At 57.4% G+C, this 22,248-nt stretch overlaps 1 protein-coding gene across 5 annotated transcripts in view; it reads right to left on the bottom strand.

The window, feature by feature from the left end:
• GSE1 (Gse1 coiled-coil protein) overlaps nt 1-22,248 on the bottom strand; it is a 390,132-nt gene that overhangs the window by 330,565 nt on the left and 37,319 nt on the right. The window lies entirely within an intron of this gene.

Here is a 22,248-nt window from a genome sequence, read left to right as displayed (position 1 = left end):
CTGGGTATATTGGGCTACTGGGTACAATAAAATCTGAACAAACACCACTGCTGCTTAAAAAACCTTTCATGCCTGGGTAAGGCAGGATTTCCCAGCTGTGCCTCAAAAGCAAATCGAGCAAAAGATGGACTTGACTTGGTAAGGTGAGCAGTCCGGGGCAGAAGGATTTCAGGCACGGCTGGATCCAGAGTTTTGCACGCATCACCTGGAAGCTGCCACCTGTCTGTCCCTCCCCTCCCCCCCGCCTCCCCGCTCCCAGCCCTAAGCTCTCCCACCTTGGCCTCACTTTTGGGGGCCTCTTGCCTTTGTGATGTCCCCTGGAGAACCAACAGGAGGGGGTGCTGAGTGCTCAGCACCCACCCACGCTGGTCCAACAGGACCACCGCCCCCACTGAGCCTGCACATCCCAAGCCCCTCAGCCCAGGCCCTGGCGTTCCCACCCAAGGGGAGCAGGTCCCACCGACCAAAGACCTTCTGAGCAGGTACGGACGGGGGAGACGCTGAGACGGTACCAGCCAGAACCGCCTCTCCCAGCTTGGCTCCAGCCAAGATAAGGCTCCCAAAGGACTAATGCTGGCGTGTAAATATTAGATACTTCTGTCTCCGTCGAGACCAATTACACAGATCATGGCGGCTCCCGCAGGACTCTGCCTTCCACTTACTGTATCATCATTAACAGCCTATTAGGTAACAGCTGCTCAGAGAGCACGCAGGCAGGAGGGGAGGGGGCCACGGGGAAGAGGAGGGAGAGGAAAAGAGAGGTGAGGGAGAGGAGAGACAGAAAAGGGGGAAGAGACAAAAGGAGAGGAGACAAATGTGGTGAGGATGGCAGAGACAGTCAGAGTCAAAAAGCTGGCAGAGACAGAGTCCGGCTTAAAGACACGCAGGAGAGAGCCAAGGGGGAGGGGGCTGTGAGTTCTGCGAGGGGGCGTGATGCTCCTGGGCCCCAGGCCCACCTGCCCATCAGGGTCCCCTGCAACCCCACCAGCCAGAGGCCTGCCTGTCCTCGGCCCCGCAGGTAGACGGGCAGGGCTGCAAGGCCCCAAGAAAGCCCTTCTAAGGCCAGGGCTGCCCGCAGCAGGCCCTAACCACATGCCACTGGCTGATTTATCCCCCAGGGATTCCTACAGCCGAAAGATGAGAGTCACCACCTTGGCACGGACCCCAGACCTTCTACAGAAGGGCCCTCGAGTTCGAGTGCGTGTCCGGCCTGGCTGCACACCACACTGTGGGTTTCTAACACTGTTCAGAAAAGAAAGGCAGGAATCAGCCATCTCCTGTAGCCATCACAGGCCAGCCCCTCCCTGCCTCCCCTCTTCAGGTCCCCGGGACACGGACAGCCCATGTACCAACCTACACAGAGGTGTGAAATGACACACAGGGGCTGAGTGACTGGCCTGCCCAAGGCCACCAGGGAGCCCCTGGTGCTCAAGGTCAGGGACCCCAGGTCAGAGCTGAGCTCCTGAATCCTGCTGCACCTCCTCTGGGAGTGGCAAATTCTCTGCTGGAGGCTTAGGGACAAACATAGGCCCCTGGGGCCAAGGGCTTGAGCCAGGCTCCCAGAGGAGGGACAGAGGACCCGTGTGTCCAGCTGAGACCAGCACCCCTCCGAGGATGAGGCCTCTCCAGACCCTGAGCAGTCTCCAAGGCCGCTCCTCCCCCCCCCCCCCCCAACAGGGCCCCATCGCTTCTAAGCCCTGAGATCCTCTGCCCTGAGCCTGGGCCTCTCGGCAAGGCTGCAGGCTTACCATCTGTCTGTCCTCCACCAAACCACAAATATTTACTGAGCACTCCCCACCCACCAGCACGGGTCCAGGCACTGCGGACGGCGTGACAGGGTGATGTGGACCCTACCCACATGATGCCAAGGGTACACCTGTGCTCAGAGACGAATGCCAAAGGACAGTGGCCAAGGAAGGCTGTGGTGACAGCGTGAAGGGGTACCAGCCCTGAGAGGACACGAAAGCCACAGGAGAACGAAATTACACATCTCAGAAGTGGGAGGAGGCCGCGGTGCAGGGGATGTAGGGGTGGCTACAAGATGAAGTCAGACAGGAAGCGGGGCTCAGATCTGGAGGCACCTCTCGGGCCTTAAGGCAAGGGCTGGAACCTCCTTCTAAGAGCACGGGGATGCTGCCTCAGGGCACGCAGTCGGCAGGGGATGCACCACTGTGGGCCTGCATCCCCCTTCAGCACTGAGAAGAGATGACAGACATCCCCCACCCAGGTCTGCTCTCTAGAGAGCCCCCCTTTCATCACTTCCAGGCACAGTACCCTTGGCTGCCCCCCCCCCCCAGCCCCCTCTCCAGGCTGCAGGAGGTCTGGGGCCTTTAGGGATGGGGGTGGGGTGGGCCTGGCGTCCCAGAGCCCCACTGGGATTTCGGGTTCCCAGCCCTGCAAAGCATTTTATTTCTCCTCCTTCAGGGCTGGGAATAATTAGGCGACCGGGAACATAAATCATGGCCTGGCCCTGTACATCTGCTAATCACATCTCCTGAGGATGGGCCAGGCGGGGGCGGGCAGGGGCCCTGCAGCTGGGGCCTCGGGCAGGGAGGGGGGCGGTCCATGCAACCCACATCCACCATGCTCTCAGCAAGGGTGTGGAGCGCCAGTGGAGAGGGTGCTCCAGGTTCCCTCAAACTCACAACCACACACACACAGATACACAAAGGCACACATGCCCACGTACACACACACATTGACCCACCACTGCCAGCACATCCAGAGACAAAACTCACACACACACACTCACATACACAGACGTGCCACCCCCACCCCCACACCACGCGCACTCAGGATCCCCGGTGAGGAACTCCTGGGGCGGAGGGATACTGCATTTTGGGGTTCTGGCGCCACCTAGGGTCCGTCAGTGGAACTGCCAGCCTGCACAAGGCTGACACCAAGGCAGAGGGCCCCAGTCCCACCTTCTCCCTCCAGCCAGAGGAGGGAACTTCTTTCTATTAAACGCCCCTAATCTGTACCAATTCTGGCATATATGCATATAAAAAGCTCCCAATTAACTGGCAATGGGAATGTTGGGTAAGGACTATTTTAAGAATTAGATACATGACAAATTTAAGCTAACTTGCTTAAAACACTAAGGAATATAACTTTATCTCAACAATCCAACCAAAAGGGGCCCAAAAGGAGTTTTTATCACAGTCAGCAAGCTCCTTCTCCAAAAACAACAATAACATTAGTATCCAGCCAGGGCCACAGCTGCCTACCACAGTTTTGATGAAAAGACCCTGATGCTGGTAAACAAAGATTGAAGGCAGGAAGAGAAGGGGATGACAGAGGGTGAGACGGTTGGATGGCATCACCAACTTGATGGACATGAGTTTGGGCAAACTCCAGGAGTTAGTGACGGACAGGGCAGCCTGGCGTGCTGCAGTCCATGGGGTCGCAAAGAGTCGGACACGACTGAGTGACTGAACTGATTCTTTTAAAACAAATTTACTTAAGGACAAGGGGGTCTTATTTAAATAAAATAATGATACAAATACTGGTGTTAAGTGTCACGTGAGGTGAATGAGTCCAGCTGGAGACTTCCTCACGAAGGGGGCACCTTTGGCATCCATCCTTCAGGAAGAAAGAGCAGCCAGGGAAGGTTCATCAGCCAACCAGGTCACTCAGCACTGCGGTGGAGCTGGCCATCTGGGCCAGAGCAGTGTTCCGGACACAAAGTGGTCCCCTGGTCTTCACCTCATCCCCTCCTGCTCCCAGGCAGTGTGCTGGGGTCTTGGAGGTGCGCCCACCAGGCTGACCATCCCCAGGTGTGCATCTCAGGGTCAGCGGCCCGTGGGGGAGCCTCTCGAGTCAGCGTGCCTGTGATTCAGCTCACCCTTGAATCCATACTCCAGCCTTGAACACACCTCCAGGTGTGCAGCCTACTCCTAATAGCTAACACACAGAAGCAACCTAAGTGTCCATCAGCAGATGAGGGACAAGGAACATGTGGTGAATACACAGAGTGGACTATTACTTGGCCATGATAAAGAACAAAATCATGCAACTAGAGATGATCATCCTCAGTGCAGGAAGTCAGAAAAACAAATTCCACATGATAGACCTACGTGTGGAATCTAAAATGCGACCCAAATGAACCCATCGATGAAACAGAAACAGATTCACAGGCCGAGAGGGCAGATTTGTGGTCACCGAGGGGGAGCGACGGGGAGGGAGCTCGGGGTCGGCAGACGCAAACCATCACACACAGAACGGAGCAACGATAGGGTCCTGCTGGGCAGCGCAGGGAACCACATCCAGCGTCCTGTGATGGACCATCATGGAAAAGAACACAGATGCATAGCTGACCCACTCTGCTGCACAGCAGAAAGTAACACAACAGTGTAAATTAACTATACTCAGTTAAGAAAAAAAAATTTTTTAAGGCACCTAAACAACTTAAAAAAAAAAATCACAGACCCTGGGTGATGCCCCAACCGTGTTCAGGGAAACGGACTGACCCAGCAGGAGCCCTTCCAGCTACGCCCCTTCCCCCTCTCCCAGCCCCAGTTCCCTGGAGCTGCAGCCCGAGTTCACCGGCAAGCAAGACTTCTGGCCCTGAAAGAGACCGGAGCCAGTGAGAGGCTTCAGGAGAGGAGAGGCTCAGCAGGAATTCTCAGCTAGGGGTGCATCCACGTCCCTCCTCATGGCTCTCCCAGCACCTGCCTCTCCCTGCTCCCTCCAAACCCCTATCCAAATTCCCAGGGGAATGGCAGGGGGCACTGACGCCCACTCTGCTCACACCTGGTACCTCACTCAATATTCATCTGTCCTCATGTAGGCCGAACAGACACCTCGCCCCCTTCTCCACGCGAGTAACGGTGGTCTGTCATGAGCCCACTCTGGTCACGGCACCCTCCTACGGCCCTACTTCGGTAGGTCCTGCCAGCCAGCACACAGTAAGTCTTCATTAGGAGTCAGATGAACTGACTAAAAGAAAGTAAAAAATGGGAAGAAGGGGTGGAGCCAGCATGGGGGAGAGCAGCAGGCGCCAGCAGGCTGCAGTGATTCTGCTCCAAACAGGCCTGGGTCGGGGGCCACCTGGAAAGCCCGGCAGAGCCCTCCCCCAACCCCCTGCCCCCGCCGAGCCCTCCCCCCACCGGGTCTCCGCCCAACCCTGCCGGGGGAGGTGGGGGGGCAAGGGGCGAAGGGGAGCAGGCAGAGGGGCCAAGACAAGCAGAAGGCCTTCCAGAGCCCCCTTCCAAGACGTGCGCCCGGGATTCCACCGACAGAAAGAGGAGCCAAGGCTGACGAAATCCCGGCATCTGAGGACGCCGCCTGCCCGCCCGGGGTCCAGCTTCCCACAGCATCCCCTCCAGGGCTGCGAGGCATGGCTGTGCAGGGCAGAGGACAGAACAGCACCTCCCTTGGATGACTGCCTCTGTGGGAGGCGATAGTTCTGGAAGAAAAACAAACAGGCTCTGGGGGAGGGAGGAAGCAGGCAGCAGATGCTGGCGAGAGAGACACCATGTCTGGGGGAGGTCAGGGCAGGCTGGCGGGTGACTGGGCTGGGGGTGGCCCCCCAGGTGCCCTATGGCGCCAGGCCAGGGTCGGGCCCCTAGGCTCTTCCGGCTGGGCCTCACAGGGAACTGGGGCAGGGAAAGTGTCCCTGGCAGGATGCCACCCCCGGGGGTCCCTGCATGCATGGCCAACACTCCCCCATCGTGGGTCTGACAGCACAGCTGGCTGGGTGGCCCAGCCAGGAGCCCAGGCCCGAGCGCTCCACCGTCCACTCCTACCCAGCACCCTGTCTGCAGCCAAGCCCCTGGCTCTGCTCCCCAAGTACCCCTTCCTCATTCACTCAAGCAGTAACGAGGGGGTCCTAGGATGTATCTTGCCCACTCAAGACACCAGGGGTCAGCACAACGGACAAGCTCATCCTGCCCGAAGGAGCTTCACTCACCCACCTTCAATGGCTCCCCATGACTTCCAGGATAAGGCAAACCCCGAAGGGTGGAGCCCGTTGTCAACTTCAAATCTGAACTCCCCTTTCAGGATTCCAATCACTGGGAGAGGCCCCTCAAGTATGCAGCCACTCAAGCTCTCCAAGCCTCTGTCCATGCTAGGCCCTCGGCCTGTGGCCCCTGTCCACCAGTCTGTCCAGAAGTCCCCCTCAGCCCATCTACGAGTATCTGGTTTCACACTGGAGACCCCTGGGGCAAGAGTGAGGTGACGGACACACTCAGTGTACACGTGATGCAGGAGGCCGTCAGGAGGAGGAGGGTGTGGGGCCTGGGGAAGCGCTGGCAGGGGTAGCTGGGCAGAGGTCCCGGGGTTCCTGGTGGGTGCCAGAAAGTCAGTGTGAAGCAGAGGGTGCCCCTAGTTTCCAGGACATTCCTCCCAAAGTGGAGAGGGGACTGCTGCTGTGGGGTCCATGTCACTCTCCTGCTCATGAACCTTCAAAGGCTCCCACTGCCTGGCCACAGAATTCAAGAGATGCACCCGAGTGGACATTCCCAGCCTCCACACTGGCTACAAGCTGCCCACCCACCTTCGCTCTGGATTCAGACACACGTAGCTGTTGATCTCTTTCGTGCATCTGACTGTGTGTGTGTCACAGCATCTTCCCCCGCCCCGCCCATGGAGGCCCTCAGCTCCACCCTGTCCCGTACAGCTCTCAGGCTGTCACCCACAGTGTCACACTCCTGCACGAGGCACCACCACCAGCCCATCCTACAGCCAAGGGTGACGTACAGAGAGGCGAAGCCACACACCCAGATCACACAGCTTGAGAATGACACGGCTGGGCTAGGAACCAGAGGCATCACACGGCTTCGTCTGCCCGCAGCCATAGCCTTGGGCTGCCTGCTTTGCCTTTCACTGGTTACTGCACCCCCGGCCAGGTCCCAGGCCCTGGAGCTTCTATCCAGCCAGCCAGAGGTGAACACCGGGCCAGGACGGTGACACAGTGGGTTGATAATGAACCTATCACACCTGTGTGATGTCAGGTTAACACCAAAATCAGCATCCACCCTACAACCGCGGCTGTACACGGAAGCCACAGGGTCCCGCAGGAGGGCTAGGACTCCTCCAGACCCCAATTTCCCCTCTCAGCAAGTGGGGGCCAAGCAGCTGGTCCTGAGGTCTCGCACTCCTCCCAGGAAGAAAGCCACATCACATCCGCTGCCCTTTCTGTCTCGGGGCCCAGTGGCAGGTCTACCCTGGGAGCCACACCGGCAGGAGGAGGGAGGAGCCAGGAAATCCGGGCGGGGTGGCGCCCACCCCCAGCCCCGGGCCAGGCGCCGGAGGGGGCGCCGGCTGCCCCAGAAACACGCTCCAGATGCGAGAGGCGCTGCCAGCATTCCTGGAAGGTAACGCCAGGCTTGGGGGGGGGGGGGGTAGTCCGCGGGATACGGCCCAGCCCGCTGCCAGATGTGCTTCACGAACAGCTGCCCCCGGCTAATAAGGTCAGCTCCTGGCTCCGGCGAGCCGCGCACCCACCGGCCACCTCCGCCAGCCTGGCACCCGCGCCGTCCTGCTTCCTGGGGCGGGCAGGCGGTGTACCCCCCACCCCCAGCCCTGGGGCCGTGGGGGAGGAGTCAGGCCCAACACCACCCCTGAGGCGGTGAGGGGGAGCTCAAGCCCCCACCCCTAAGGTGACGGGGAAGCGGGGAAGCATCAGAACAGAGTTAAGAATCCACCCTTCTGGGGGCAGCACGCCCTTGGGGTCAGGGAGGCTTAAATACCCAACACACCCCCCAAGCCAACACTTCCCTGCTGCTGGAGGAGGGGTGCGGTTCTGGGCTCCCTCTGATTTTCTGTTTTATTGGCTGTTTCCCTTCTACGACTGAAGGGGAGACCTAGTGCTAAGTTTGGGGCCACAGCCTAAGGGGGAAGTGCTCACATTCCACGTGCCCCTAGGGTGGGGACCCCCACTGTGGGCCGGGCAGGCTGCCTGGGAAGGGCAGCTGCAGGGACCCGGGGCTCCGAGGACTCCCTGCCCCCCGACACCACAGCCTGCCCCCTCTACTTCACCCCAGGAATACTCTGTCCTTCATCCAGAGAAGTGAGGTCACCTCCCTGCGGGTCACAGGGCGGTAGGGGAGCTAGTGTCGGGATCAGGGCCCAGATTCCGCTCCTCCCTTCCACCCAGGTCTCCCACAGGGCTGAGGGCAGCCCCCCCTCCCAACCCTCCCTACCAGATAAAGGCGCCGGCAGCCGCCTTTGTTTCTCTGGTGTAAACCGAGCCAGATGCGGTCTAATCCCCCAGCTGGGCTGGATTTGCTGGCGGCTGTGGCTCCAGCGCCTCCCAGCCCCGCCCGCCTGTGGCCTGGCGTTCCCAGGGTCGCTGGGGGAGGGGAGGGGGTTAATGACTTTGCAGCCTCAACCTCACCCATCTCCCCCACCTGAAGGCCAAGGGCAGAAATAAGATCCCAAGGGTTTGGGGATCAAGCCCTCCTGGGCCCACTCACCTCAGACGAGTCATGTGATTTCTCCAAGCCTCAGTTTTCTTGTGTGTAAACTGGGGATGAGGAGGCCACAAGCCACAGGTGGTAGGAAGCTCGGTAAGCTCAGATACTATTACTAGGATTTAGAAAGATGCTCGCTTCCCTGAGAACCCACTGTGCGCCACATGGCCCTGTCTAACCACACACCCCAGCTCCAGGGCATGGAACAACAGTGACAGTCACTTAGATGCCCACGGGAATGACTCACTCACTCCTCCCAAGAACCTGAGAACCCAAGGAGGCTCGGGCTAGTATTACCAACACCGCACAGATGAAGAAGCTGAGGCCCAGAAAGATCCCCAAACGAGTAAGAGGCAAGATGACTATTAAAAATGAGGAAGTGGCCTAGAGAGGTAAAGTGACCTGCCTAGGCTCACCCAGCAAACAAAAGGCAGGCGGAATGGACGCACAGGGGTGAGCACCGAGGCGGGTCACCTTCCTTGTCACACGAGGTGGGTTCTTCAAAGTGTGGGCTGCAGCCCTCCAGGATCACTCCCGTGACACTCGTTAAAATGCAGATTTCCGGGCCCTGGCCTGATCCTGCTGAACAGTAATCCCTGGTGGGGTGGGCGCCCTAGGGTGGGGTTAGAGCAGCATTCCGCGCTGCTGACCGGGTGGTCCACACTGTGCATGGGGGGCAAGGGCAGAAAGGACCTGGGGCAGGCCAAGCTGAAAGCAGCCCTGGACGGGGCTCTCTGTTCCCTCAGGGACCTGACCTGCCAGCCCTGGGCCACCGGCTGGGAACACGGCCTCACCTGGGCTGGTTCAGCCGGGAGGCAGGCGTCGAGCCGAGCTTGGAACCTGCCAGGAGCGTCTGATGGACGCGGCGCCTCCTTCCAAAGGCCATTAATCATCCAGAGAAACTCCTTGTCAGTCAGTCTGTTCCCGCTGCCTCCACCCATGCACACTGCACACATACACTGCGTGCACAGACGCACACACAAGAACACATGCTAGGCACACGGGCTCTGTGTGCACACACGTCACACACTCACACCTCCCATGTGCGCCCTCACCCCACACGCATGCACACAGGAATACAAACATGCAAGCATACAGACGTGTGCACACAAGGCTCTCAGAGCAGTTCCCCCTGATGGGAGGAGACAAACAGGGCCCTTGGAGCCATTCTAAATGCCCCCAAAGTTGGAGCAGCCCCCACTGGAGGGCCCCAGCTGGGCTCCAGCTCCCCTTTCCCTTGGCTGGGGTGGCAATTCTGTCAACCTGGTGCCTCCCTAGTGCTTTTCATCCCCATCTGAAGCTCTGGCTGGTGGGCCATGATTAATAAAAAATGAGGAAATGAATTAATGATTGGCTGATAAATGTGGCTTGGCAGACGCCTCATCTTTGCGAGCAGCTTTGCAAGGGAGGGAAGTAACTACTCGGATTCTGGGGGCGAGAAGGCTGGTACCCTACTTCCCCAATGCATTGCATTGATGAGGACAAGGCCAGGCAGCAGCCCCCAAAAGACCCCTGGGACCAGAGAGCGCAAGTCCCCTGACTCTGCCTGCCCACCACCCGCTCTGACCCATGGCCACACACCCAGAAGCCCAGCTGTGGGAGTCCTGCTCAAGTGCATCACACACTGGAACCCAGAATCACTCATACGTCCATCCACATCAGAAAGGACACAGACACAGGACTGATATCCTGAATAGGCAACCAGGGTAGACAGGAGCTTTCTTCAGCTGGAGTCACGGAGGCCTCCTGGAGCGTTTGTGTTCCTGGAGGCCTCGCGTGTTCGATGAAAAGCAGCAGATATTCTGGGCAGAAGCGCAGGGCAATGCTGTCTCTGCAGGGCCTAAGAAGGAAAACCCAGGGCATGGAGAGAGGGCCGCCTTCTCCCTGCCTGATGTCTCACACAGGAACACAGCCAGACCTTGTGAGGGCCTGAGCGGCAGCAGACCCAGCTGAGGACCCGTGTACTCTGCTCCCAAGCCTACACCCTAAGCAGCACCGGGGAGCAACCCTGTCCCTCTCTGCTCTGGACACTCAGAGCCCATCCACCGCCTAACCCCCATCTGCCTGCCCCTCTGAGAGTGTCTGACAGGGTGGTCCGAGCTGCCTGCCCGAGGGGAACAGACTGGTATGAAAATGGGCAGAACATTCACGTTCACGTGAGGGCTGGCCGTTCAGAGTGTGCCCCCAAGGAAGCAACTCATGGCTTCCTGCAATTTGCGTGTTCTGAGTTGAGAAGGCAGCTCCCAAGGAAGAAGCTGTAAAAACGCCTGCCTCCCTGTAGCCTTGTAGCAACAAACAAACCTCCAAAGGGATGTAGGAACAGCCCACACCTCGATTCTGGTTCGCCTGCCAAAAAGGTCACCACTGTTCATCTCCCCACTGGGAGGAAGCAAGTCTGGCTGGGACCAGGCCCCATGAGGTTGGCGCTCCCTAAACCAAGGCACAGGGGCCGCTGAGCACTGGCACCTGCAGCTGTCAGAGAAGAGCCACAGACACCTACCAGCTGGCAGCGTCAAGGGGCCTGCGGGCCAGGACCATGATGACTCCCCATGTGCTTCTGCAAGTTTTTCTAAATCTTTCAAGTTTTCTAAGGCATCATTTTGTGCTGTGGGAAGGGTGTTATTAAAGACACTCATAGGGGAAAGGAGCAGAAACGACTTTGCTACAAAAATGAAACTGAAGGTTTAGAAGGGCTTCAGGGGCTAAGCAGTTAGCTGCCTGAGTGGAAGACCCAATGGAGCCTTCATTATCACTCACACAGGCAGCTCTGCCCTGGGAGCTTCTAGGGACGGAGGGGGAGCTACAGCCCACCAGCCATCTCCCATTCCAACCATGCATCCAGTTATTGGTCCATCTCTCTGTCCATCTAAGCATCTATCTGGTTAACCATCAGCACATTCATGCCTCCATTCATCTGTCCATCTATCCATCCATCCATCCTCCCATCCACCCTTCGTCTTTCCATCACTCTGTCCTTCCACTCACTCATCTAGAGTAAGCAACTTTTTCACTGTATCTAACCAGCATCTGTCCCTCCCCAACCCAGTGGCCTTGTCCACCAACACACTCCTTCCCCTCCACAAGAGTGGGCCAATCAGAATCTTCCTTGGGACATTTCCCAGGAATTCCTCTCCGTGCCCTCTTTGGAGTCACTAGATACGAGCCTAGAACTGACCATAGCCATCTCTGACCTGAGAGAAGAACCTGCCCAAGGACGCATTCCACACAGGGGGGAGCAAAGCTGAGGATGGAGACAGGCAGAAGGACCTATGACTCTGGAGCCAAGGGGACAGCTTCACCCTTCACTGGTTACAGGAGTCCACAAACATCCTTTGGGAACTGGGTCTGTGGCATTTGCAAACAGAAAGAAGTGTGGGTAACACAGCTCTTCCAGTACAGTACGGGGTGATTTAGAATCTTCTAGATGTTCATTCCTGAGTTACACAAGGAGGCCCAAAAGAAAAACATGCCCTGTTGCAGCCTGCCAGAGGCTGACCCCCAGCTGGAGATACAGATCTAAACTGAATGCAGAGGAAGCCCCCTGCCCAGATGCTTGATGCCAGCACGGGGTCCACAGACCCAGGCCAGGCTCCTGCCACTGAGCCTCATTCCTCATCTGTAAAAGGGAGGTGGCAGCCCCTGATTGAAGATCAGGCCAATTGGGCTGCTCCCCACCAGCCATTTCTACCTGCCTCTTTTTCTGATGGCACAGCCTACCGCGCATGAAGTCTGGAAAGGTCAGATACTCGTATTCCCAGCACCTTGCAATTACAGATGGGCATGTGACCCAACTTGGACAGGTGGACCCAAATTTGCTAAGATCTTCTGGAAAACACCCTTGCCCCAAAAAGAAAATGGTAAAGGAGACTCCATCCCTTCCCATTCTGCTTTTGGATGCTATCCTCCTATAAGAATGTGATGCTTGGAGCTGTGGCAGCCAGCTCGTGACCAAGAGGAAAGGGCTAAGAATATTATACTTGGATTTACTTTGATTTAAGGGAAAAGTTATCTCTTGTACACCTGAGGCTATGGGCTGCAGTTGGCACTGTCATTATTGGTTGTAGGAGGTGGTCTCATGAAGAAGTTAAAAGCATGGATTCTGGAGTCACCTCTATCCACTACTTGCTGGCTGTGTCACCTTTGGTAAGTTACTTAACTCCTCTGTGCCTCCATCACCTTCTCCATAAAATGCGAACAGTATTTTGTGAGTGTTAAACAACTTAGTATACATGAAAACGTTTTGCACAGTGCTTATCACATAGAAGGGGCCCCCAGTAGACATCAGCTCTAATTAGCCATCACTGTCAGAGAATGTGGGGATACAGGAGGGCCAGGCCCAGGGGGAAGCCAGGTGGGCACAAAGGCCCCGCCCGCAGAAGCGGAACGGGAGCCGCAAGCCTGCTCCCGGCCTTGGCACTGCGGAGGCTGTGCTGACTTGCTCTGTGTTCGCCCTGCCAAGGCCAGAGCAGCTGGCTCCAGCCTGCCGATGCCTGCAGGGAGAGACACCCCTCCACGCAGCCGCCCGCCTCCCTCCACCCCTGCCGACCCAGAGCCAGCCTGGCAGCCCCGAAGTGGGTACCCTGTCGGGCTGGGCAGACCTCAGCCCAGGTCCAGAGAGGCCCCCCACCCCCACTCTGCAGGCTGCGCTCCTGACTCCAGCCAAGTAGCCACCCCTTCAAGGAGAAGGAGGTGTCCCTCCACCCCTCCCGCCAGAGCCGACCATGGAAGCAGTTCCATTTGGCTGCCATAATGCAGTGACTCAAAAACAGTTGTTTGGCTTGTCGGACGCCCAGGCCCTGCACAGCTCAAATAGACTGCGGGGCTGGGGGCCGTGTAACTTGGGTGTGTTCTCTCCCCAGGGAGGGTGGGAGGCCCCAGGCCCCTTTGCAGAATGGTACACTGAGACACATCTCTATATCTTCTTTTCATCAGACACGATATAGCTGCCCTCCTGCCGGTCTGCATCCATCCATAACACACGCGGTTCTTGCCGGCCTGGGAAGCTGCCAGAATCAATGTGAGCAAGGTTCCTACTCAGGTGGCTTAGTGGTGAAGAATCCACCTGCAATGCAGGAGATGTAGGTTCAATCCCTGGGTCAAGAAGATCCCCTGGAGAAAGAAATGGCAACCCGCCCCAGTATTCTTGCCCAGAGAATCCCAAGAACAGAGGAGCCTAGTGGGTTACAGTCCACTGGGTTGCAGAGCTGGACGCGACTGAGCAACTGAGCAGGCACAAAGTTCCTACGAAGTCAGGGGAGGGGCTGCTCACACCAGACATCTGGCATCTCCATGACAACCCCAGACACAGGCACCATGGTTAGGCCTGTTCTGTACGTGAGGACATGGAGGCTCAGAGGCAGGACTACCTCGCCTGGGTCACAGTGCTGGTTTGCGGCAGGGGAGGACTCGGTTCCAGGCTTGGGTGACCTTAAAGCCTGGGCATTAACTGCACTGACTCAGCACTCCCAGAAGCTTCCGGCCCGAGAGCTTCGCCCTCTCCATCCCGGCCATCCTGCATGTTGCTGCCCAAGAACGATGCTCACGAGCCTCCCCTGCTCAGCCACCTTCAGAGGCTCCCCAGCACCCACAGAAAAAAACCACAAACCCTCTGTACAGGCCTCTCCATCTCTGACTTCCGACATCATGCCTGCAATCCATTCACTCGTCACAAGCTGAGTGCTGGGGTCCGGAGAGCCTGGATTACACACCCGCCCCAGCAGGCCAGCTGTCCCCGCCACAGGGCCTCTGTGAGCTGCCCCTCTGTCTGGAAGCTGTTCTCCCCCCACGCCCCACGGCACGCGTGACCCCCCTCCTGGGAGAGGCCAGCCTGTTCGCTCCAGGCAGCGCTCCTCACCCCCGCCTCACCCCAGTGTCTTCTCTACTGCACACTTCTCACTACTGGCAGGGCATTGCTGTGGCGTTGATTTATGTTTAATGTCTGAGGCCTCCGATCGGACGGTGAGGGCAGGGCCTTGCCCGTCTTGTTTCCTGCTGCTCCCCCTGTGCCAGCACACGGCCAGCATGCAGGACATGCTGAGAGAGTTAGTGAATGAGTTCCCTTCTCCCAGGGCTCCTCACAGAGCCAGCATGTATCCGGAGTCCTGACTGGCCTGAAATAACCCCCCTGCTATGTCCTCTGCCTACGCTTATCCTCTGTGACTCTGAGTTTCCTTCAAGTTGGCCCAACAACCCCCGTCTCTGGCCCCAACCTGCAAGTTCTCCTCCAGAACAGGATGCTGTCCAGAGGCTCCTCAGTCATGCAGACATCCCCAAACTTGCCTGTGTGGTTCCTGCCACCTCAATCACCCTTTCCGGCCACCTGCACATCCCACAAGAGCCCTTCAAGTATTCCCTCCCTTGCAAGGTAGAGCTGATCACATCCCCTTTGACACTTCTGTCCTGTGGACATACACCCACTATGAGGGCCTCATGCATTTGCCTTCACTGATCATGATGAGGCTGCATGCATACAGCAGGTGCTTACAGCAGGTGCTCACTACACCATTAGAGCATAACCCACCATCTCTTCTCATCCTTCACAATATACAGGCCTCCCTGACTGGACAGGAATGCTCTGATGGCAGGGGCTCTTTTGTTCATTGCTACATCCTCAGTACAAAATCCGATGCCTGTCAAATGGATGGATGGACCAATGCACAGATGGATGATCAGGTGGATGCATGGATGGATGAAAGGAAGGAAAAATGGATGGATGGACTGGCGGAGGGATGCCCAGAAGGAAAACAAGATAAATGGATGGATGAATGCCATGAGGAACCAGGTAAGAGAGAGCTACGAAGGGATGGAAGAAGGAAAGGCAGGTGGATGGATGGACAGATGGGTGATGGATGCACGTGTGGACAATGGAAAGAAAATAAGCGGATGGATGGATGGATGGAAGGACAGATGGAAGGAAGGATGGAAGGCAGGCAGGCCAGATGCATACACACATGCGGTGGATGAAAGGACAGAGAAGATAGATGCACAGAGGAGGGCTGGGCAGGCAGACAAGTGGATGAGGAGGACGACCGCTATTCGGGCCACTGATTTCTTATGGGTAACCTCAGTGTTCTGACCAGATGAAGACACCCCCCCCCCCAAAGGAGTCTTCCCATCCTCACCAACAAGTGCTACCACTGCTCTGAGTGAACGGGGAGGTGGGGGTGGGTTTCTCCTTAGTTCTCCAGCTACACACACACACAACACACACACACACACACACACACCCCAGGAGCACCTCAAGCAGCCTGCAGACTGTGTGGAGAGGCTGCCATCCTAGCAGTGGACACTCATGGCCCCTTACTCCCTAACCGGCCCTGTGCCAAGCCCTTCCCTGGATACCTCACCCCACCTGGGCCCCACAATGCCCAGGCAGCAGGCGGCTCGCTAACCTTATCAACAGGGAAACAGGTCCGAAGAGGCTAGACTGCTACCCACGGTCACACAGCTGCAGGAGACTGCGCCAGGGGTCGAACCCAGAGCCTGAACTCTCAGCCACCCTGCTGCCAGCAGGCACCAGCCGTGGCCATCATGCTCCACCTCCTACTTTATGGCATTTTCACTCTCTGTCCTTCCTCTTAAATCTACTTAGTATTTCTTACTTCATAATCTCCCTTAAGTCAACTCATTTTTTTAAGCTTAAATATATATTAAAATGTACATGACTACCCTAAAAGGAAAATCAGTATTAAGCAACATAAGTGGAAAATAACCCTAAAAATACAAACTGTGAAAACGACGCAATGCTATTCAATTTTAGCCAAACAAGATTCCCAATGAAGGCTCAGGACCCAAGGCCTATTCTCTATTAAAAATGGAGATCAGCGAGTGTGGTGGTTTAAAAACATATCCACGGATTCTTTGACACGACTCCCCCGAAGAGGCAGAGCCCCTGAGTGTGGGCCAGACTTAGGGATTCGCGTCCCATGAAGAGAACAGGGCAAGGGTGACCGTGTGTGGCTTCCGAGACCAGGTCATCTGAGGCACTGTGGTTCTTTCTTGGGTCACTGACTCTGCGCAAAGCCAGCTGCTCTAGGGAGACACCCACACGGCAAGGAGCTGAGGCTCCACTCAAGAGCTGCGTGAGGTGCTATCTTGGAGCTGACCACTCAGCCCCAGTCAAACCTTGTTTTCTGCTACAACATTTGGGGGTATTCTGTTACACAGCAGTAGGTACATTGTATAGCAAGCAATCGGGGGCCACTGAGGAGAGCCCCAGACTCTCCATGAAGCAGTCAGAATGATCAAAGGCCAACTGAAAGGGGGACCAGTGGACCCTGATGGGACTCAACATATTCTTTGATGCCACGTCCGTGCCTGCCCTCTCCACTTTGCTCCCCATCCAGCAGCCAGGAGAATGGGGGTTCCACCCATCAGCTTACATCTCCCTAGGGAACTGCCCCAACAAATCCCCTTCCCACTTGGAACTCTCAGGGATCGACATCCTGTGGCGCCCCTGGCCTCTCGGACCTCCCCCGGGCTCTCCTTCCTCCCTACTCGCCCATCAGCCAAGCCAACCACCTGCTGTACCTACAAAACCCCTCGCACTTTCCCCATCAGGACTTTTGCAGTGACTGCTTTTCTGTTCGCTCTGCCAGGACCACTCCTGCCAGTCAAGGCTTGGCCTCCCACCTGCTCCCAAGCATGTGGTCAATTCCCATATAGCCCCTGCTCACCGGCTCCCTCCAGGCTTCCCCACCTCCCCAGTGATACCTGGCTGCAGATTTATCTGATAGCACACTGCATACTTGTTCCCTACTTTCTTCTTGGTCAGGTCTGCCTGCAGAAGATAAACTGGATGGGGGAGGGCGTGGAGAGTGGAGGGAGGTCTGTCCTGTTCAGAGCTGGGTCTCCCGTACTCGGAACATGCTCAGCAGACCTCCATGGAATGAATGATGGAGCTTCTGGATCCCGCCAAGGACTGGGCATCTGGGAAACCAGGGAGTCTGACTCAAACTAAGCTATAAACTGGAACTGGAACAGCTCTCGCTAATCTGTAGAGCCTCCAGCTCAACTCAAATATAACAATGTTCCACAGCTGCCAACCAGACCCACGGTGCCTTTTTTTTTTTTAAGTTTGGCTTCAGGAACCTCTCCTCTGTTCCTCAACACCCCCCCTCCTCTGCTTCTCCCCTGGTCCCTCTCTCTGTATCCACCCCTGTCATCAGCACACAACTTTCTGTCCTTTGCTGTTCTCTCTGCCGCACCCAGGGATTTTGGCCCCACACGGGAAACCTCTGTGTGCGCCCTGTGCAGCCCAGGCAGTCTCTGCCCCCATGACATCCTGAACATGGTACTGGAAGTGGGTATGGAGTTTCAGTTTTGGGTGATAAGAAAGTCCTGGAACTAGATGGCGGTGATGGTCACACAACAGCACACACATACTTAACGCCACGAGGCTGGACCCTTTAAGATGGGTGTAATGGTGAATTTTACATGATGCTTATTTTTCTATACAGTAAAGAATGGTAAGAAAAATGGTGCTGGCCCCACGTGGCTATCATCAAGCTTAGCAATTTGAAGACTTTGTAATTCATAACTGGTAGGTCTAAAGGCATTTTTCTGTGTCTTCCTGAGGCAGAACACACGGGTATGACAGCTTTGATGCCTGCCTGCCCATAAACCATCTTCTCCTTCACACAACTAACCAGTAAACGAACAAAAACATCACTCTGGTAAAACCACCTAGAAAATGAAATTTCAAAAAGTTTCACAGCTTTGGGGATCTGCAGCTTTAAAATTTTTGTTTTCCTCTTTCATACACAAAAACTACACTAGAAAAAGAGAAGTCACAGTATTAATGAAGCCCTGTGGTGGATCCAGGCCTCTGTGCAGTGAAGGCCAGCCCAGGCAGGGGACCAGTGAGACAGAAAAGAAATCAACAAAAACTTCCCCACCTACCAGGGTGCTTTTTCAACAGGAATGACCCCCACCCATCCTATCCACGAAGCGAAATGGGATGCAATTTTTAATTGGGCCACACTTTCAGCTTCCTGGGCTATTCCAGGAGGTGCCAAAATCATTACAATTTTCAAATTATTTGATCTGACAGAGATGCTGGTGCATGGCCATGGGAGATGGGAATGGGCTGTTTTGAAAAACAGATAGGAAGATTTTTGAAGCTGCTGGCGGGCTGGTTTCCACCATCCACGATGCCCTGGAGAACTAATGCAGCTGTGCTGGGTGTGAAACTACCCCCCAGGGGTGTGCAGAGGCCATGGTCCTGTACCCAAGGGTGCCGCCTCCAGCACATCCTGTGGGCCTGTGACCACCTGACCAGCTGGGCCTCGGGCAAGGGGTGCAGGAGTTCTGCTCTGGACCCAGCTGAGGGCTGGGCTCCGCGTGCTGCCGTTCTGGACAAGTCTGTCCCTGAGGTCCCCTTGGATCCATTCAGGGCAGAGTCTGATGGAGAAAGCTGGGGCCTCTACCCTGAAGCATGTCATTCCACTGAGGACCCCAGGGCGGGGCAGAGGGGCACTAGGGGTCAGGCTAGGTCCCTGCCAGCGTGGATGCGGCCGAAAGGAAGAGAGGTGTGGAACCGGTGTCCTGCCTCGCCCTCTCCCCAGCGCCCGTGCTAGACCCTCAGCTGCCCTGTGGCCACCCTCCCTGAGGTGGGTCACTGAGTTGGGGTGTCTCTGGGGGCTGGGGTGGGCAGCTGAGTCAGAACCCACCACATCAACCAGAGCTGGCTATCCCATCCAGAGACAGAAAAACACCCTGGACCCAATCAGGGCTGCCGTGGGGCCTGACCCCAGCCCACGTCAGGGGCCTGAGTGCCATCAGCCCTCCAACTCCCTCCTTGGCGCAGAGTTGGCTGGAGGCCGTGTCCCACCCTTCTAGAGAGCGCCCCTTGTGGGTCTGGGGTTGTTTACAGAGTTGGCAGCTCTTTAAAGCCTTGGTCTGTTTATGAAGGAGCAGCGGGTGCTGGGTCCCTTAGCGGATGGGCCTCGGGTCGCAGAGCCTGCTGCTGTTTGAACAGGGGGCCAGTCAATTTTTCTGGGGGCCTGGGGGACACGACCTGGTCTGTCCACAACCAGCAGTGTTGGGGGAGGCGTGTGGGTGTCTGTGCATGAGCACATGGGGGAGCGTGAACCCCGCTGGCAGCCCCCAGCCGGCCTCCCCAGACAAACAGCCACACAGTGGGACCCTCGTGGGTGCTCAGGCCATCCGCTCTGCCCGCAGCAGGGACAGCTGCAGGCCGCCCCGCCTCCCTGCCCCAGGCGGGAGCTGAGCCGCTGGACCTTGGGGGGCTGGTCTACTGCAGGATTTTATGATCGAGGCCTGGTTTTCCCAGCCACAGTGTCTCGGAGAGGGGACAGCCCAGAGGACGCTGAGTGGCCACAAAGGTTGGCTGTTCTCCCATGTGCTGATGGCGGGAGTGGTGCCCCTGGGGGTGGGTGAGGGCGGGGCAGAGGGATGCAGAGGAAGCCGGGGAGCCCGAGGGAGAGCTGGGAAGGTTTCCTGGGAAAGTGAGTGGTGAGGAGACCCAGAAACCAGGAGACAAACAGACTCAGAGACAGAGGCAGAGACAGGCAGATACAGGAGGACAAAGACAGACGTGGACGCGGCAAGACAAAGTGGGGGCCGGAGAGCTGGGCGCAGCCGGGCCGCGTGGAGATGGTGCGAGTGGCCGACATGTGTGTGGTGAGGCTCAAGTTCAAAAGGGAGGGAAGAGGTGGTTAGACGACCAAAGTCATTGAAAAATTTTTGGCGCAGCTGCCCCGAGGCTCCTGGCCGTGGGCCCGGCTCGGAGCTGAACTTAAACAAACCCCTGCAGCAGCCATCTGCTTGATTTTAAAATAAATCAAACAGTCTGCTGAGCCGGGATCGAGTTTCCATCTGCGCCGCCGCCCGCTCGCCGGCTTGGAGCCACGCTTGCCTCTCCCAGCCAAGGCTCCTGGCAACATGTGGGCCGGTAATTCCTCCAGGAGCAGGGAAACCGGACCCCCGCCGCCCCCAGCTCCTAACTGAAAGCAAGTGCTATTTTTACAGCCACCCACTGGAGAGGGGGCCCCAACAGGGCGAGGGAAACCCAGGCAGGGGGTTACACTGAGCTGCCTCCAGCACAGAGGGGTGGAGGACACGTCACAGAACGCTCCCCACCCCCTGCCTCCAGGAGAGGGGTGAGGGGCTGAGTGTGGGGGTGGGTGCTGGCCCCCGGGGCCAGGAGGATGCTCCTACATCACGCGAGGCCCACGAGCCCGCCTGGGCAGCGGAGGACCCCTGTGGGTGGCAGCAGCCCAGGGCTCCCTGGAGCAGCCGAAAGCTGCAGCAGGGACCCCCTCTCCCTCAGGCTGGGGCCACCCTGGGAAGTGCCACCCACCTGTCCCCTGCAGAGCGGGGCGACCAGGGGAGCCCGCCTTCCCTGACACAGGCCAGAAACAGAAATGCCGGCCTGGCAGGGCTCAGTGGGCCCCGTCTGTGCAGTGGGCATGACACAGCACTTTGGTGGTCTCGGGGGAACAAGGATGGGGGCCTATGATCCTGAGGATGTCACTGGCACAGAGGGGTTTTTATGCCATTCCGGAAAACATAGGAAGGAAAGAAGTGATGACAAGAAAAGATACCTTCCTGGGGAGCTGCCCATTCCCAGCCCAAGGGGTCCATGGTGATGAGACAGGCCTCTGTGAGCAGGACACCATGCCTCCGCACTGCAGACCGCCCACTGACCCCTGCCAGATGCTTCCTGCTGCATGAGCCAGGTCCCGGGGGGAGAGACACGGATGCAGGACCCCAGTTTTATGCAAAGTCCTCAGTGTACAAACCAGAGTGGGCCAGGGGCAGAGCAAGCGGGTCTGGACAGCACCACCTCTCCCACATGTCAGGGTCCCTCTGAGTATGGGTCCCCCCAACTCAAAAGCACAGAGGGGAGGAGTGGACGGCTTAGGGACCTTTAGATGCCCACTGTGTCACATTCTCCACTGCTCTTTCAAGGGATGACCAACCTTCAGATGCAAAGGCTTCTGCACCTAGAAGCTTCCTTTGGTTTGACCAGCCAGCACTTTGCTCCTCAGCCCCAAACGCAGCCCAGAAATGAAGACAAGCTGACTCCACAGGCACAGCAAGTCTCGTGCGTGTCAGGCTCCGTCTCCCACCCTCTTATCCGTCACCGGAGGCTCCTTGTGGGGCTGGGGCTCTCACCTCGCCCATTTCCCATGTGGAGACACTGAGGCAGAGTCAGTTACCCCAGGACAGAACTGGTACAGCTGGGGCCCCACGTGGGACCTGCCCCTCGACAGCACGCCCTCAACCACGGTGCCCTCCTCCTTCTCCGTGGGCATCCTCCACCCCACCGCCCTCTCGCAGCAGGCCCAGCTGCTCCACAACCAAGTCAGGCTCTGTCAAGACCCACGCAAATGTGGAGCACACTGCCCTCCATGGGCCAGCCTGCTTATTTCCCCAAGAGGGCCTAAAGAAAGGGTACTACAAACCCATCTTACAGTGAGGGAAACTGAGGCCTAGAGGGACAGGCGCAGTGGGCACTCTGGATGGCCCTGGGCCTGGCACAGCGCCACTCCTCACTCCCGCCCCGGAAGTCGACACTGGACAAGGAGGCCAGGGCGAGTACGGGAGGGGGAGGCACCCCCCTGCCCACAGGGTCAGCTCTGAGTCACCCCTTCCCTTCCCCTCCTGCCCTGGCCCCTGCCCCTCTATTCTGCAAAACTTTACTGCATAGTGCGCCATCCCACTGCCAGCCCTACCCGGGGACAAGGCGTGTAACGGCCACTATCGTGGCTTCCTACGAGGGCGCACGCAGGGCCAGAGGGAGGAAAAGGAAGGTCCACTGGTGAGGGGTGTGTGTGTGTGTGTGTGTGTGTGTGTGTGTGTGTGT

Source organism: Muntiacus reevesi, chromosome 2, assembly GCF_963930625.1.
Source record: "Muntiacus reevesi chromosome 2, mMunRee1.1, whole genome shotgun sequence".
In the NCBI taxonomy this organism is placed as follows: Eukaryota; Metazoa; Chordata; class Mammalia; order Artiodactyla; family Cervidae; genus Muntiacus; species Muntiacus reevesi.
This window is presented reverse-complemented; position numbering and strand designations above follow the sequence as displayed.